The 19,575-nt window shown below is 51.1% G+C and overlaps 1 protein-coding gene across 1 annotated transcript in view; it reads left to right on the top strand.

Annotated features, from left to right (window-relative positions):
* The window catches only part of LOC131592126 (netrin receptor DCC-like), a 63,756-nt gene that overhangs the window by 39,743 nt on the left and 4,438 nt on the right, over window positions 1–19,575 (top strand).

A 19,575-nucleotide genomic window follows, 5' to 3' on the forward strand; every position in this document is an offset into this window, starting at 1 on the left:
TAACCTATGGACACCAAACCTATGGACACCAAACCTATGGACACCAAACCTATGGACACCCCCAAACCTATGGACACCAAACCTATGGACCCCCCCAAACCTATGGACACCCCAAACCTATGGACACCAAACCTATGGACACCAAACCTATGGACACCCCCAAACCTATGGACACCAAACCTATGGACACCAAACCTATGGACACCCCCAAACCTATGGACACCAAACCTATGGACACCAAACCTATGGACACCAAACGTATGGACACCAAACCTATGGACACCAAACCTATGGACACCCCCAAACCTATGGACACCAAACCTATGGACACCCCCAAACCTATGGACACCCCCAAACCTATGGACACCAAACCTATGGACACCAAACCTATGGACACCCCAAACCTATGGACACCCCCAAACCTATGGACACCAAACCTATGGACACCAAACCTATGGACACCCCCAAACCTATGGACACCAAACCTATGGACACCCCCAAACCTATGGACACCAAACCTATGGACACCAAACCTATGGACACCCCCAAACCTATGGACACCAAACCTATGGACACCCCCAAACCTATGGACACCCCCAAACCTATGGACACCAAACCTATGGACACCAAACCTATGGACACCCCCAAACCTATGGACACCAAACCTATGGACACCAAACCTATGGACACCCCCAAACCTATGGACACCCCCAAACCTATGGACACCAAACCTATGGACACCCCCAAACCTATGGACACCCCCAAACCTATGGACACCAAACCTATGGACACCCCCAAACCTATGGACACCCCAAACCTATGGACACCAAACCTATGGACACCAAACCTATGGACACCCCCAAACCTATGGACACCAAACCTATGGACACCCCCAAACCTATGGACACCCCCAAACCTATGGACACCAAACCTATGGACACCCCCAAACCTATGGACACCAAACCTATGGACACCAAACCTATGGACACCCCCAAACCTATGGACACCCCCAAACCTATGGACACCAAACCTATGGACACCCCAAACCTATGGACACCAAACCTATGGACACCAAACCTATGGACACCCCCAAACCTATGGACACCAAACCTATGGACACCCCCAAACCTATGGACACCCCCAAACCTATGGACACCAAACCTATGGACACCCCCAAACCTATGGACACCCCCAAACGTATGGACACCAAACCTATGGACACCCCCAAACCTATGGACACCCCCAAACCTATGGACACCAAACCTATGGACACCAAACCTATGGACACCCCCAAACCTATGGACACCAAACCTATGGACACCCCCAAACCTATGGACACCCCCAAACCTATGGACACCAAACCTATGGACACCAAACCTATGGACACCAAACCTATGGACACCCCCAAACCTATGGACACCAAACCTATGGACACCCCCAAACCTATGGACACCCCCAAACCTATGGACACCAAACCTATGGACACCAAACCTATGGACACCCCCAAACCTATGGACACCCCCAAACCTATGGACACCAAACCTATGGACACCCCCAAACCTATGGACACCCCCAAACCTATGGACACCAAACGTATGGACACCAAACGTATGGACACCAAACCTATGGACACCCCCAAACCTATGGACACCCCCAAACCTATGGACACCAAACCTATGGACACCCCCAAACCTATGGACACCAAACCTATGGACACCCCCAAACCTATGGACACCAAACCTATGGACACCAAACCTATGGACACCCCCAAACCTATGGACGCCAAACCTATGGAAACCCCCAAACCTATGGACACCAAACCTATGGACACCCCCAAACCTATGGACCCCCCCAAACCTATGGACACCCCCAAACCTATGGACACCAAACCTATGGACACCCCAAACCTATGGACACCCCCAAACCTATGGACACCAAACCTATGGACACCAAACCTATGGACACCCCCAAACCTATGGACACCAAACCTATGGACACCAAACCTATGGACAGCCCCAAACCTATGGACACCAAACCTATGGACACCCCCAAACCTATGGACACCAAACCTATGGACACCAAACCTATGGACACCAAACCTATGGACACCCCCAAACCTATGGACACCCCCAAACCTATGGACACCAAACCTATGGACACCCCCAAACCTATGGACACCCCCAAACCTATGGACACCAAACCTATGGACACCCCCAAACCTATGGACACCAAACCTATGGACACCAAACCTATGGACACCCCCAAACCTATGGAAACCAAACCTATGGACACCCCCAAACCTATGGACACCCCCAAACCTATGGACACCAAACCTATGGACACCAAACCTATGGACACCCCCAAACCTATGGACACCAAACCTATGGACACCAAACCTATGGACACCAAACCTATGGACACCCCCAAACCTATGGACACCAAACCTATGGACCCCCCCAAACCTATGGACACCCCCAAACCTATGGACACCAAACCTATGGACACCAAACCTATGGACACCCCCAAACCTATGGACACCAAACCTATGGACACCCCCAAACCGATGGACACCAAACCTATGGACACCAAACCTATGGACACCCCCAAACCTATGGACACCCCCAAACCTATGGACACCAAACCTATGGACACCAAACCTATGGACACCAAACCTATGGACACCCCCAAACCTATGGACACCAAACCTATGGACACCAAACCTATGGACACCCCCAAATCTATGGACACCAAACCTATGGACACCCCCAAACCTATGGACACCCCCAAACCTATGGACACCCCCAAACCTATGGACACCAAACCTATGGACACCCCCAAACCTATGGACACCAAACCTATGGACACCCCCAAACCTATGGACACCCCCAAACCTATGGACACCAAACCTATGGACACCCCCAAACCTATGGACACCCCCAAACCTATGGACACCAAACCTATGGACACCCCCAAACCTATGGACACCCCCAAACCTATGGACACCAAACCTATGGACACCAAACCTATGGACACCCCCAAACCTATGGACACCAAACCTATGGACACCAAACCTATGGACACCCCCAAACCTATGGACACCAAACCTATGGACACCAAACCTATGGACACCCCCAAACCTATGGACACCCCCAAACCTATGGACACCAAACCTATGGACACCAAACCTATGGACACCCCCAAACCTATGGACACCCCCAAACCTATGGACACCAAACCTATGGACACCAAACCTATGGACACCCCCAAACCTATGGACACCAAACCTATGGACACCAAACCTATGGACACCCCCAAACCTATGGACACCCCCAAACCTATGGACACCAAACCTATGGACACCCCCAAACCTATGGACACCCCCAAACCTATGGACACCAAACCTATGGACACCCCCAAACCTATGGACACCAAACCTATGGACACCCCCAAACCTATGGACACCAAACCTATGGACACCAAACCTATGGACACCAAACCTATGGACACCCCCAAACCTATGGACACCAAACCTATGGACACCAAACCTATGGACACCCCCAAACCTATGGACACCCCCAAACCTATGGACACCAAACCTATGGACACCCCCAAACCTATGGACACCCCCAAACCTATGGACACCAAACCTATGGACACCAAACCTATGGACACCCCCAAACCTATGGACACCAAACCTATGGACACCCCCAAACCTATGGACACCAAACCTATGGACACCAAACCTATGGACACCCCCAAACCTATGGACACCCCCAAACCTATGGACACCAAACCTATGGACACCCCCAAACCTATGGACACCAAAACTATGGACACCCCCAAACCTATGGACACCCCCAAACCTATGGACACCAAACCTATGGACACCCCCAAACCTATGGACACCCCCAAACCTATGGACTCCAAACCTATGGACACCAAACCTATGGACACCCCCAAACCTATGGACACCAAACCTATGGACACCCCCAAACCTATGGACACCCCCAAACCTATGGACACCAAACCTATGGACACCCCCAAACCTATGGACACCAAACCTATGGACACCCCCAAACCTATGGACACCCCCAGACCTATGGACACCAAACCTATGGACACCAAACCTATGGACACCCCCAAACCTATGGACACCCCCAAACCTATGGACACCAAACCTATGGACACCCCCAAACCTATGGACACCAAACCTATGGACACCAAACGTATGGACACCAAACGTATGGACACCAAACCTATGGACACCCCCAAACCTATGGACACCCCCAAACCTATGGACACCAAACCTATGGACACCCCCAAACCTATGGACACCAAAACCTATGGACACCCCCAAACCTATGGACACCAAACCTATGGACACCAAACCTATGGACACCAAACCTATGGACACCCCCAAACCTATGGACGCCAAACCTATGGAAACCCCCAAACCTATGGACACCAAACCTATGGACACCCCCAAACCTATGGACCCCCCCAAACCTATGGACACCCCCAAACCTATGGACACCAAACCTATGGACACCCCCAAACCTATGGACACCCCCAAACCTATGGACACCAAACCTATGGACACCCCCAAACCTATGGACACCCCCAAACCTATGGACACCAAACCTATGGACACCCCCAAACCTATGGACACCCCCAAACCTATGGACACCAAACCTATGGACACCAAACCTATGGACACCCCCAAATCTATGGACACCAAACCTATGGACACCCCCAAACCTATGGACACCCCCAAACCTATGGACACCCCCAAACCTATGGACACCAAAACTATGGACACCCCCAAACCTATGGACACCAAACCTATGGACACCCCCAAACCTATGGACACCAAACCTATGGACACCAAACCTATGGACACCCCCAAACCTATGGACACCAAACCTATGGACACCAAACCTATGGACACCCCCAAATCTATGGACACCAAACCTATGGACACCAAACCTATGGACACCCAACCTATGGACACCCCCAAACCTATGGACACCCCCAAACCTATGGACACCAAACCTATGGACACCAAAGATATGGACACCAAACCTATGGACACCAAACCTATGGACACCAAACCTATGGACACCCCCAAACCTATGGACACCAAACCTATGGACACCCCCAAACCTATGGACACCAAACCTATGGACACCAAACCTATGGACACCCCCAAACCTATGGACACCCCCAAACCTATGGACACCAAACCTATGGACACCCCCAAACCTATGGACACCCCCAAACCTATGGACACCAAACCTATGGACACCAAACCTATGGACACCCCCAAACCTATGGACACCAAACCTATGGACACCAAACCTATGGACACCCCCAAACCTATGGACACCAAACCTATGGACACCCCCAAACCTATGGACACCCCCAAACTTATGGACACCAAACCTATGGACACCCCCAAACCTATGGACACCCCCAAACCTATGGACACCAAACCTATGGACACCAATCCTATGGACACCCCCAAACCTATGGACACCAAACCTATGGACACCAAACCTATGGACACCAAACCTATGGACACCCCCAAACCTATGGACACCAAACCTATGGACACCAAACCTATGGACACCAAATCTATGGACACCCCCAAACCTATGGACACCAAACCTATGGACACCCCCAAACCTATGGACACCCCCAAACCTATGGACACCAAACCTATGGACACCAAACCTATGGACACCCCCAAACCTATGGACACCAAACCTATGGACACCAAACCTATGGACACCAAACCTATGGACACCCCCAAACCTATGGACACCAAACCTATGGACACCCCCAAACCTATGGACACCAAACCTATGGACAGCCCCAAACCTATGGACACCAAACCTATGGACACCAAACCTATGGACACCCCCAAACCTATGGACACCAAACCTATGGACACCAAACCTATGGACACCAAACCTATGGACACCCCCAAACCTATGGACACCAAACCTATGGACACCAAACCTATGGACACCCCCAAACCTATGGACACCAAACCTATGGACACCAAACCTATGGACACCCCCAAACCTATGGACACCAAACCTATGGACACCAAACCTATGGACACCCCCAAATCTATGGACACCCCCAAACCTATGGACACCAAACCTATGGACACCCCCAAACCTATGGACACCCCCAAACCTATGGACACCAAACCTATGGACACCAAACCTATGGACACCAAACCTATGGACACCCCCAAACCTATGGACACCCCCAAACCTATGGACACCAAACCTATGGACACCCCCAAACCTATGGACACCCCCAAACCTATGGACACCAAACCTATGGACACCAAACCTATGGACACCCCCAAACCTATGGACACCAAACCTATGGACACCAAACCTATGGACACCCCCAAACCTATGGACACCAAACCTATGGACACCCCCAAACCTATGGACACCCCAAACTTATGGACACCAAACCTATGGACACCCCCAAACCTATGGACACCCCCAAACCTATGGACACCAAACCTATGGACACCAATCCTATGGACACCCCCAAACCTATGGACACCAAACCTATGGACACCAAACCTATGGACACCACACCTATGGACGCCCCCAAACCTATGGACACCAAACCTATGGACACCAAACCTATGGACACCAAACCTATGGACACCCCCAAACCTATGGACACCAAACCTATGGACACCCCCAAACCTATGGACACCAAACCTATGGACACCAAACCTATGGACACCCCCAAACCTATGGACACCAAACCTATGGACACCAAACCTATGGACACCCCCAAACCTATGGACACCCCCAAACCTATGGACACCTAACCTATGGACACCCCCAAACCTATGGACACCCCCAAACCTATGGACACCAAACCTATGGACACCCCCAAACCTATGGACACCAAACCTATGGACACCAAACCTATGGACACCCCCAAACCTATGGACACCAAACCTATGGACACCCCCAAACCTATGGACACCCCCAAACCTATGGACACCCAACCTATGGACACCCCCAAACCTATGGACACCCCGAAACCTATGGACACCAAACCTATGGACACCCCCAAACCTATGGACACCAAACCTATGGACACCAAACCTATGGACACCCCCAAACCTATGGACACCAAACCTATGGACACCAAACCTATGGACACCCCCAAACCTATGGACACCAAACCTATGGACACCCCCAAACCTATGGACACCAAACCTATGGACACCAAACCTATGGACACCCCCAAACCTATGGACACCAAACCTATGGACACCAAACCTATGGACACCAAACCTATGGACACCCCCAAACCTATGGACACCCCCAAACCTATGGACACCCCCAAACCTATGGACACCAAACCTATGGACAGCCCCAAACCTATGGACACCAAACCTATGGACACCAAACCTATGGACACCCCCAAACCTATGGACACCAAACCTATGGACACCAAACCTATGGACACCAAACCTATGGACACCCCCAAACCTATGGACACCAAACCTATGGACACCAAACCTATGGACACCCCCAAACCTATGGACACCAAACCTATGGACACCAAACCTATGGACACCCCCAAACCTATGGACACCAAACCTATGGACACCAAACCTATGGACACCCCCAAACCTATGGACACCAAACCTATGGACACCAAACCTATGGACACCCCCAAATCTATGGACACCCCCAAACCTATGGACACCAAACCTATGGACACCCCCAAACCTATGGACACCCCCAAACCTATGGACACCAAACCTATGGACACCAAACCTATGGACACCCCCAAACCTATGGACACCAAACCTATGGACACCAAACCTATGGACACCAAACCTATGGACACCCCCAAACCTATGGACACCAAACCTATGGACACCCCCAAACCTATGGACACCAAACCTATGGACACCCCCAAACCTATGGACACCAAACCTATGGACACCAAACCTATGGACACCCCCAAACCTATGGACACCAAACCTATGGACACCAAACCTATGGACACCAAACCTATGGACACCCCCAAACCTATGGACACCAAACCTATGGACACCCCCAAACCTATGGACACCAAACCTATGGACAGCCCCAAACCTATGGACACCGAACCTATGGAGACCAAACCTATGGATACCAAACCTATGGACACCAAACCTATGGACACCCCCAAACCTATGGACACCAAACCTATGGACACCAAACCTATGGACACCCCCAAACCTATGGACACCAAACCTATGGACACCCCCAAACCTATGGACACCAAACCTATGGACACCAAACCTATGGACACCCCCAAACCTATGGACACCCCCAAACCTATGGACACCAAACCTATGGACACCCCCAAACCTATGGACACCCCCAAACCTATGGACACCAAACCTATGGACACCAAACCTATGGACACCCCCAAACCTATGGACACCCCCAAACCTATGGACACCAAACCTATGGACACCCCCAAACCTATGGACACCCCCAAACCTATGGACACCAAACCTATGGACACCAAACCTATGGACACCAAACCTATGGACACCCCCAAACCTATGGACACCAAACCTATGGACACCCCCAAACCTATGGACACCAAACCTATGGACACCAAACCTATGGACACCCCCAAACCTATGGACACCAAACCTATGGACACCAAACCTATGGACACCCCCAAACCTATGGACACCCCCAAACCTATGGACACCTAACCTATGGACACCCCCAAACCTATGGACACCCCCAAACCTATGGACACCAAACCTATGGACACCCCCAAACCTATGGACACCAAACCTATGGACACCAAACCTATGGACACCCCCAAACCTATGGACACCAAACCTATGGACACCCCCAAACCTATGGACACCCCCAAACCTATGGACACCCAACCTATGGACACCCCCAAACCTATGGACACCCCGAAACCTATGGACACCAAACCTATGGACACCCCCAAACCTATGGACACCAAACCTATGGACACCAAACCTATGGACACCCCCAAACCTATGGACACCAAACCTATGGACACCAAACCTATGGACACCCCCAAACCTATGGACACCAAACCTATGGACACCCCCAAACCTATGGACACCAAACCTATGGACACCAAACCTATGGACACCCCCAAATCTATGGACACCCCCAAACCTATGGACACCAAACCTATGGACACCCCCAAACCTATGGACACCCCCAAACCTATGGACACCAAACCTATGGACACCAAACCTATGGACACCCCCAAACCTATGGACACCAAACCTATGGACACCAAACCTATGGACACCAAACCTATGGACACCCCCAAACCTATGGACACCAAACCTATGGACACCCCCAAACCTATGGACACCAAACCTATGGACAGCCCCAAACCTATGGACACCAAACCTATGGACACCAAACCTATGGACACCCCCAAACCTATGGACACCAAACCTATGGACACCCCCAAACCTATGGACACCAAACCTATGGACACCAAACCTATGGACACCCCCAAACCTATGGACACCAAACCTATGGACACCAAACCTATGGACACCCCCAAACCTATGGACACCAAACCTATGGACACCAAACCTATGGACACCCCCAAACCTATGGACACCAAACCTATGGACACCAAACCTATGGACACCCCCAAATCTATGGACACCCCCAAACCTATGGACACCAAACCTATGGACACCCCCAAACCTATGGACACCCCCAAACCTATGGACACCAAACCTATGGACACCAAACCTATGGACACCAAACCTATGGACACCCCCAAACCTATGGACACCCCCAAACCTATGGACACCAAACCTATGGACACCCCCAAACCTATGGACACCCCCAAACCTATGGACACCAAACCTATGGACACCAAACCTATGGACACCCCCAAACCTATGGACACCAAACCTATGGACACCAAACCTATGGACACCCCCAAACCTATGGACACCAAACCTATGGACACCCCCAAACCTATGGACACCCCCAAACTTATGGACACCAAACCTATGGACACCCCCAAACCTATGGACACCCCCAAACCTATGGACACCAAACCTATGGACACCAATCCTATGGACACCCCCAAACCTATGGACACCAAACCTATGGACACCAAACCTATGGACACCAAACCTATGGACACCCCCAAACCTATGGACACCAAACCTATGGACACCAAACCTATGGACACCAAACCTATGGACACCCCCAAACCTATGGACACCAAACCTATGGACACCCCCAAACCTATGGACACCAAACCTATGGACACCAAACCTATGGACACCCCCAAACCTATGGACACCAAACCTATGGACACCAAACCTATGGACACCCCCAAACCTATGGACACCCCCAAACCTATGGACACCTAACCTATGGACACCCCCAAACCTATGGACACCCCCAAACCTATGGACACCAAACCTATGGACACCCCCAAACCTATGGACACCAAACCTATGGACACCAAACCTATGGACACCCCCAAACCTATGGACACCAAACCTATGGACACCCCCAAACCTATGGACACCCCCAAACCTATGGACACCCAACCTATGGACACCCCCAAACCTATGGACACCCCGAAACCTATGGACACCAAACCTATGGACACCCCCAAACCTATGGACACCAAACCTATGGACACCAAACCTATGGACACCCCCAAACCTATGGACACCAAACCTATGGACACCAAACCTATGGACACCCCCAAACCTATGGACACCAAACCTATGGACACCCCCAAACCTATGGACACCAAACCTATGGACACCAAACCTATGGACACCCCCAAATCTATGGACACCCCCAAACCTATGGACACCAAACCTATGGACACCCCCAAACCTATGGACACCCCCAAACCTATGGACACCAAACCTATGGACACCAAACCTATGGACACCCCCAAACCTATGGACACCAAACCTATGGACACCAAACCTATGGACACCAAACCTATGGACACCCCCAAACCTATGGACACCAAACCTATGGACACCCCCAAACCTATGGACACCAAACCTATGGACAGCCCCAAACCTATGGACACCAAACCTATGGACACCAAACCTATGGACACCCCCAAACCTATGGACACCAAACCTATGGACACCAAACCTATGGACACCCCCAAACCTATGGACACCAAACCTATGGACACCAAACCTATGGACACCCCCAAACCTATGGACACCAAACCTATGGACACCAAACCTATGGACACCCCCAAACCTATGGACACCAAACCTATGGACACCAAACCTATGGACACCCCCAAACCTATGGACACCAAACCTATGGACACCAAACCTATGGACACCCCCAAATCTATGGACACCCCCAAACCTATGGACACCAAACCTATGGACACCCCCAAACCTATGGACACCCCCAAACCTATGGACACCAAACCTATGGACACCAAACCTATGGACACCCCCAAACCTATGGACACCAAACCTATGGACACCAAACCTATGGACACCAAACCTATGGACACCCCCAAACCTATGGACACCAAACCTATGGACACCCCCAAACCTATGGACACCAAACCTATGGACACCCCCAAACCTATGGACACCAAACCTATGGACACCCCCAAACCTATGGACACCAAACCTATGGACAGCCCCAAACCTATGGACACCGAACCTATGGAGACCAAACCTATGGATACCAAACCTATGGACACCCCCAAACCTATGGACACCAAACCTATGGACACCCCCAAACCTATGGACCCCCCCAAACCTATGGACACCCCCAAACCTATGGACACCAAACCTATGGACACCCCCAAACCTATGGACACCCCCAAACCTATGGACACCAAACCTATGGACACCAAACCTATGGACACCCCCAAACCTATGGACACCCCCAAACCTATGGACACCAAACCTATGGACACCAAACCTATGGACACCCCCAAACCTATGGACACCCCCAAACCTATGGACACCAAACCTATGGACACCCCCAAACCTATGGACACCCCCAAACCTATGGACACCAAACCTATGGACACCAAACCTATGGACACCCCCAAACCTATGGACACCAAACCTATGGACACCCCCAAACCTATGGACACCAAACCTATGGACACCAAACCTATGGACACCAAACCTATGGACACCCCCAAACCTATGGACACCAAACCTATGGACACCCCCAAACCTATGGACACCAAAACTATGGACACCCCCAAACCTATGGACACCCCCAAACCTATGGACACCCCCAAACCTATGGACACCAAACCTATGGACACCCCCAAACCTATGGACACCAAACCTATGGACACCCCCAAACCTATGGACACCAAACCTATGGACACCAAACCTATGGACACCCCCAAACCTATGGACACCCAACCTATGGACACCCCCAAACCTATGGACACCCCCAAACCTATGGACACCAAACCTATGGACACCAAAGATATGGACACCAAACCTATGGACACCAAACCTATGGACACCAAACCTATGGACACCCCCAAACCTATGGACACCAAACCTATGGACACCCCCAAACCTATGGACACCAAACCTATGGACACCAAACCTATGGACACCCCCAAACCTATGGACACCCCCAAACCTATGGACACCAAACCTATGGACACCCCCAAACCTATGGACACCAAACCTATGGACACCCCCAAACCTATGGACACCCCCAAACCTATGGACACCAAACCTATGGACACCAAACCTATGGACACCCCCAAACCTATGGACACCAAACCTATGGACACCAAACCTATGGACACCCCCAAACCTATGGACACCAAACCTATGGACACCCCCAAACCTATGGACACCCCCAAACTTATGGACACCAAACCTATGGACACCCCCAAACCTATGGACACCCCCAAACCTATGGACACCAAACCTATGGACACCAATCCTATGGACACCCCCAAACCTATGGACACCAAACCTATGGACACCCCCAAACCTATGGACACCAAACCTATGGACACCCCCAAACCTATGGACACCAAACCTATGGACACCAAACCTATGGACACCCCCAAACCTATGGACACCAAACCTATGGACACCCCCAAACCTATGGACACCCCCAAACCTATGGACACCCAACCTATGGACACCCCCAAACCTATGGACACCCCGAAACCTATGGACACCAAACCTATGGACACCCCCAAACCTATGGACACCAAACCTATGGACACCAAACCTATGGACACCCCCAAACCTATGGACACCAAACCTATGGACACCAAACCTATGGACACCCCCAAACCTATGGACACCAAACCTATGGACACCAAACCTATGGACACCCCCAAACCTATGGACACCAAACCTATGGACACCAAACCTATGGACACCCCCAAATCTATGGACACCCCCAAACCTATGGACACCAAACCTATGGACACCCCCAAACCTATGGACACCCCCAAACCTATGGACACCAAACCTATGGACACCAAACCTATGGACACCAAACCTATGGACACCCCCAAACCTATGGACACCAAACCTATGGACACCAAACCTATGGACACCCCCAAACCTATGGACACCAAACCTATGGAGACCAAACCTATGGATACCAAACCTATGGACACCCCCAAACCTATGGACACCAAACCTATGGACACCAAACCTATGGACACCCCCAAACCTATGGACACCAATCCTATGGACACCCCCAAACCTATGGACACCAATCCTATGGACACCCCCAAACCTATGGACACCAAACCTATGGACACCCCCAAACCTATGGACACCAAACCTATGGACACCAAACCTATGGACACCCCCAAACTTATGGACACCAAACCTATGGACACCAAACCTATGGACACCCCCAAACCTATGGACACCAAACCTATGGACACCCCCAAACCTATGGACACCAAACCTATGGACACCAAACCTATGGACACCCCCAAACCTATGGACACCAAACCTATGGACACCAAACCTATGGACACCCCCAAACCTATGGACACCAAACCTATGGACACCCCTAAACCTATGGACACCCCTAAACCTATGGACACCAAACCTATGGACACCAAACCTATGGACACCAAACCTATGGACACCCCCAAACCTATGGACACCAAACCTATGGACACCCCCAAACCTATGGACACCCCCAAACCTATGGACACCAAACCTATGGACACCAAACCTATGGACACCCCCAAACCTATGGACACCCCCAAACCTATGGACACCAAACCTATGGACACCAAACCTATGGACACCCCCAAACCTATGGACACCAAACCTATGGACACCCCCAAACCTATGGACACCCCCAAACCTATGGACACCAAACCTATGGACACCCCCAAACCTATGGACACCAAACCTATGGACCCCCCCAAACCTATGGACACCAAACCTATGGACACCCCCAAACCTATGGACACCCCCAAACCTATGGACACCAAACCTATGGACACCAAACCTATGGACCCCCCCAAACCTATGGACACCAAACCTATGGACACCCCCAAACCTATGGACACGCCCAAACCTATGGACACCCCCAAACCTATGGACACCAAACCTATGGACACCAAACCTATGGACACCCCCAAACCTATGGACACCAAACCTATGGACACCCCCAAACCTATGGACACCCCCAAACCTATGGACACCAAACCTATGGACACCAAACCTATGGACACCCCCAAACCTATGGACACCAAACCTATGGACACCAAACCTATGGACACCCCCAAACCTATGGACACCCCCAAACCTATGGACACCAAACCTATGGACACCAAACCTATGGACACCCCCAAACCTATGGACACCCCCAAACCTATGGACACCAAACCTATGGACACCAAACCTATGGACACCCCCAAACCTATGGACACCAAACCTATGGACACCCCCAAACCTATGGACACGCCCAAACCTATGGACACCCCCAAACCTATGGACACCAAACCTATGGACACCAAACCTATGGACACCCCCAAACCTATGGACACTTCCAAACCTATGGACACCAAACCTATGGACACCAAACCTATGGACACCAAACCTATGGACACCCCCAAACCTATGGACACCAAACCTATGGACACCCCCAAACCTATGGACACCAAACCTATGGACACCAAACCTATGGACACCCCCAAACCTATGGACACCAAACCTATGGACACCAAACCTATGGACACCCCCAAACCTATGGACACCAAACCTATGGACACCCCTAAACCTATGGACACCAAACCTATGGACACCAAACCTATGGACACCAAACCTATGGACACCCCCAAACCTATGGACACCAAACCTATGGACACCCCCAAACCTATGGACACCCCCAAACCTATGGACACCAAACCTATGGACACCAAACCTATGGACACCCCCAAACCTATGGACACCCCCAAACCTATGGACACCAAACCTATGGACACCCCCAAACCTATGGACACCAAACCTATGGACCCCCCCAAACCTATGGACACCAAACCTATGGACACCCCCAAACCTATGGACACCCCCAAACCTATGGACACCAAACCTATGGACACCAAACCTATGGACACCCCCAAACCTATGGACACCAAACCTATGGACACCCCCAAACCTATGGACACGCCCAAACCTATGGACACCCCCAAACCTATGGACACCAAACCTATGGACACCAAACCTATGGACACCCCCAAACCTATGGACACCCCCAAACCTATGGACACCAAACCTATGGACACCCCCAAACCTATGGACACCCCCAAACCTATGGACACCAAACCTATGGACACCAAACCTATGGACACCCCCAAACCTATGGACACCAAACCTATGGACACCAAACCTATGGACACCCCCAAACCTATGGACACCCCCAAACCTATGGACACCAAACCTATGGACACCAAACCTATGGACACCCCCAAACCTATGGACACCCCCAAACCTATGGACACCAAACCTATGGACACCAAACCTATGGACACCCCCAAACCTATGGACACCAAACCTATGGACACCCCCAAACCTATGGACACGCCCAAACCTATGGACACCCCCAAACCTATGGACACCAAACCTATGGACACCAAACCTATGGACACCCCCAAACCTATGGACACCCCCAAACCTATGGACACCAAACCTATGGACACCCCCAAACCTATGGACACCCCCAAACCTATGGACACCAAAACTATGGACACCCCCAAACCTATGGACACCAAACCTATGGACACCCCCAAACCTATGGACACCAAACCTATGGACACCCCCAAACCTATGGACACCCCCAAACCTATGGACACCAAACCTATGGACACCAAACCTATGGACACCCCCAAACTTATGGACACCAAACCTATGGACACCAAACCTATGGACACCCCCAAACCTATGGACACCCCCAAACCTATGGACACCAAACCTATGGACACCCCCAAACCTATGGACACCAAACCTATGGACACCAAACCTATGGACACCAAACCTATGGACACCCCCAAACCTATGGACACCAAACCTATGGACACCCCCAAACCTATGGACACCCCCAAACCTATGGACACCAAACCTATGGACACCCCCAAACCTATGGACACCCCCAAACCTATGGACACCCCCAAACCTATGGACACCAAACCTATGGACACTCCCATACCTATGGACACCCCCAAACCTATGGACACCAAACCTATGGACACCAAACCTATGGACACCCCCAAACCTATGGACACCCCCAAACCTATGGACACCAAACCTATGGACACCAAACCTATGGACACCCCCAAACCTATGGACACCAAACCTATGGACACCAAACCTATGGACACCCCCAAACCTATGGACACCAAACCTATGGACACCCCCAAACCTATGGACACCAAACCTATGGACACCAAACCTATGGACACCCCCAAACCTATGGACACCAAACCTATGGACACCCCCAAACCTATGGACACCAAACCTATGGACACCCCCAAACCTATGGACACCAAACCTATGGACACCAAACCTATGGACACCCCCAAACCTATGGACACCAAACCTATGGACACCCCCAAACCTATGGACACCCCCAAACCTATGGACACCAAACCTATGGACACCAAACCTATGGACACCCCCAAACCTATGGACACCAAACCTATGGACACCAAACCTATGGACACCCCCAAACCTATGGACACCAAACCTATGGACACCCCCAAACCTATGGACACCCCCAAACCTATGGACACCAAACCTATGGACACCAAACCTATGGACACCAAACCTATGGACACCCCCAAACCTATGGACACCAAACCTATGGACACCCCCAAACCTATGGACACCAAACCTATGGACACCCCCAAACCTATGGACACCAAACCTATGGACACCAAACCTATGGAGACGCCCAAACCTATGGACACCAAACCTATGGACACCAAACCTATGGACACCCCCAAACCTATGGACACCAAACCTATGGACACCAAACCTATGGACACCAAACCTATGGACACCCCCAAACCTATGGACACCAAACCTATGGACACCCCCAAACCTATGGACGCCCCCAAACCTATGGACACCAAACCTATGGACACGCCCAAACTTATGGACACCAAACCTATGGACACCCCCAAACCTATGGACACCAAACCTATGGACACCCCCAAACCTATGGACACCAAACCTATGGACACCAAACCTATGGACACCCCCAAACCTATGGACACCCCCAAACCTATGGACACCAAACCTATGGACACCAAACCTATGGACACCAAACCTATGGACACCCCCAAACCTATGGACACCAAACCTATGGACACCCCCAAACCTATGGACACCCCCAAACCTATGGACACCAAACCTATGGACACCCCCAAACCTATGGACACCAAACCTATGGACACCCCCAAACCTATGGACACCAAACCTATGGACACCAAACCTATGGACACCAAACCTATGGACACCCCCAAACTTATGGACACCAAACCTATGGACACCAAACCTATGGACACCCCCAAACCTATGGACACCCCCAAACCTATAGACACCAAACCTATGGACACCAAACCTATGGACACCAAACCTATGGACACCCCCAAACCTATGGACACCCCCAAACCTATGGACACCAAACCTATGGACACCCCCAAACCTATGGACACCAAACCTATGGACACCAAACCTATGGACACCCCCAAACCTATGGACACCAAACCTATGGACACCAAACCTATGGACACCCCCAAACCTATGGACACCAAACCTATGGACACCCCCAAACCTATGGACACCCCCAACCTATGGACACCAAACCTATGGACACCAAACCTATGGACACGCCCAAACCTATGGACACCAAACCTATGGACACCAAACCTATGGACACCCCCAAACCTATGGACACCAAACCTATGGACACCAAACCTATGGACACCCCCAAACCTATGGACACCAAACCTATGGACACCCCCAAACCTATGGACACCCCCAAACCTATGGACACCAAACCTATGGACACCAAACCTATGGACACCCCCAAACCTATGGACACCAAACCTATGGACACCCCCAAACCTATGGACACCAAACCTATGGACACCAAACCTATGGACACCAAACCTATGGACACCCCCAAACCTATGGACACCCCCAAACCTATGGACACCCCCAAACCTATGGACACCAAACCTATGGACACCCCCAAACCTATGGACACCAAACCTATGGACACCAAACCTATGGACACCCCCAAACCTATGGACACCAAACCTATGGACACCCCCAAACCTATGGACACCCCCAAACCTATGGACACCAAACCTATGGACACCAAACGTATGGACACCCCCAAACCTATGGACACCAAACCTATGGACACCCCCAAACCTATGGACACCAAACCTATGGACACCAAACCTATGGACACCCCCAAACCTATGGACACCAAACCTATGGACACCCCCAAACCTATGGACACCAAACCTATGGACACCAAACCTATGGACACCCCCAAACCTATGGACACCAAACCTATGGACACCAAACCTATGGACACCCCCAAACCTATGGACACCCCCAAACCTATGGACACCAAACCTATGGACACCCCCAAACCTATGGACACCCCCAAACCTATGGACACCAAACCTATGGACACCCCCAAACCTATGGACACCCCCAAACCTATGGACACCAAACCTATGGACACCAAACCTATGGACACCAAACCTATGGACACCCCCAAACCTATGGACACCAAACCTATGGACACCAAACCTATGGACACCAAACCTATGGACACCCCCAAACCTATGGACACCAAACCTATGGACACCAAACCTATGGACACCCCCAAGCCTATGGACACCAAACCTATGGACACCAAACCTATGGACACCAAGCCTATGGACACCAAACCTATGGACACCAAACCTATGGACAGCCCCAAACCTATGGACACCCCC

The sequence above is a fragment of the Poecile atricapillus genome, chromosome W, assembly GCF_030490865.1.
Source record: "Poecile atricapillus isolate bPoeAtr1 chromosome W, bPoeAtr1.hap1, whole genome shotgun sequence".
In the NCBI taxonomy this organism is placed as follows: Eukaryota; Metazoa; Chordata; class Aves; order Passeriformes; family Paridae; genus Poecile; species Poecile atricapillus.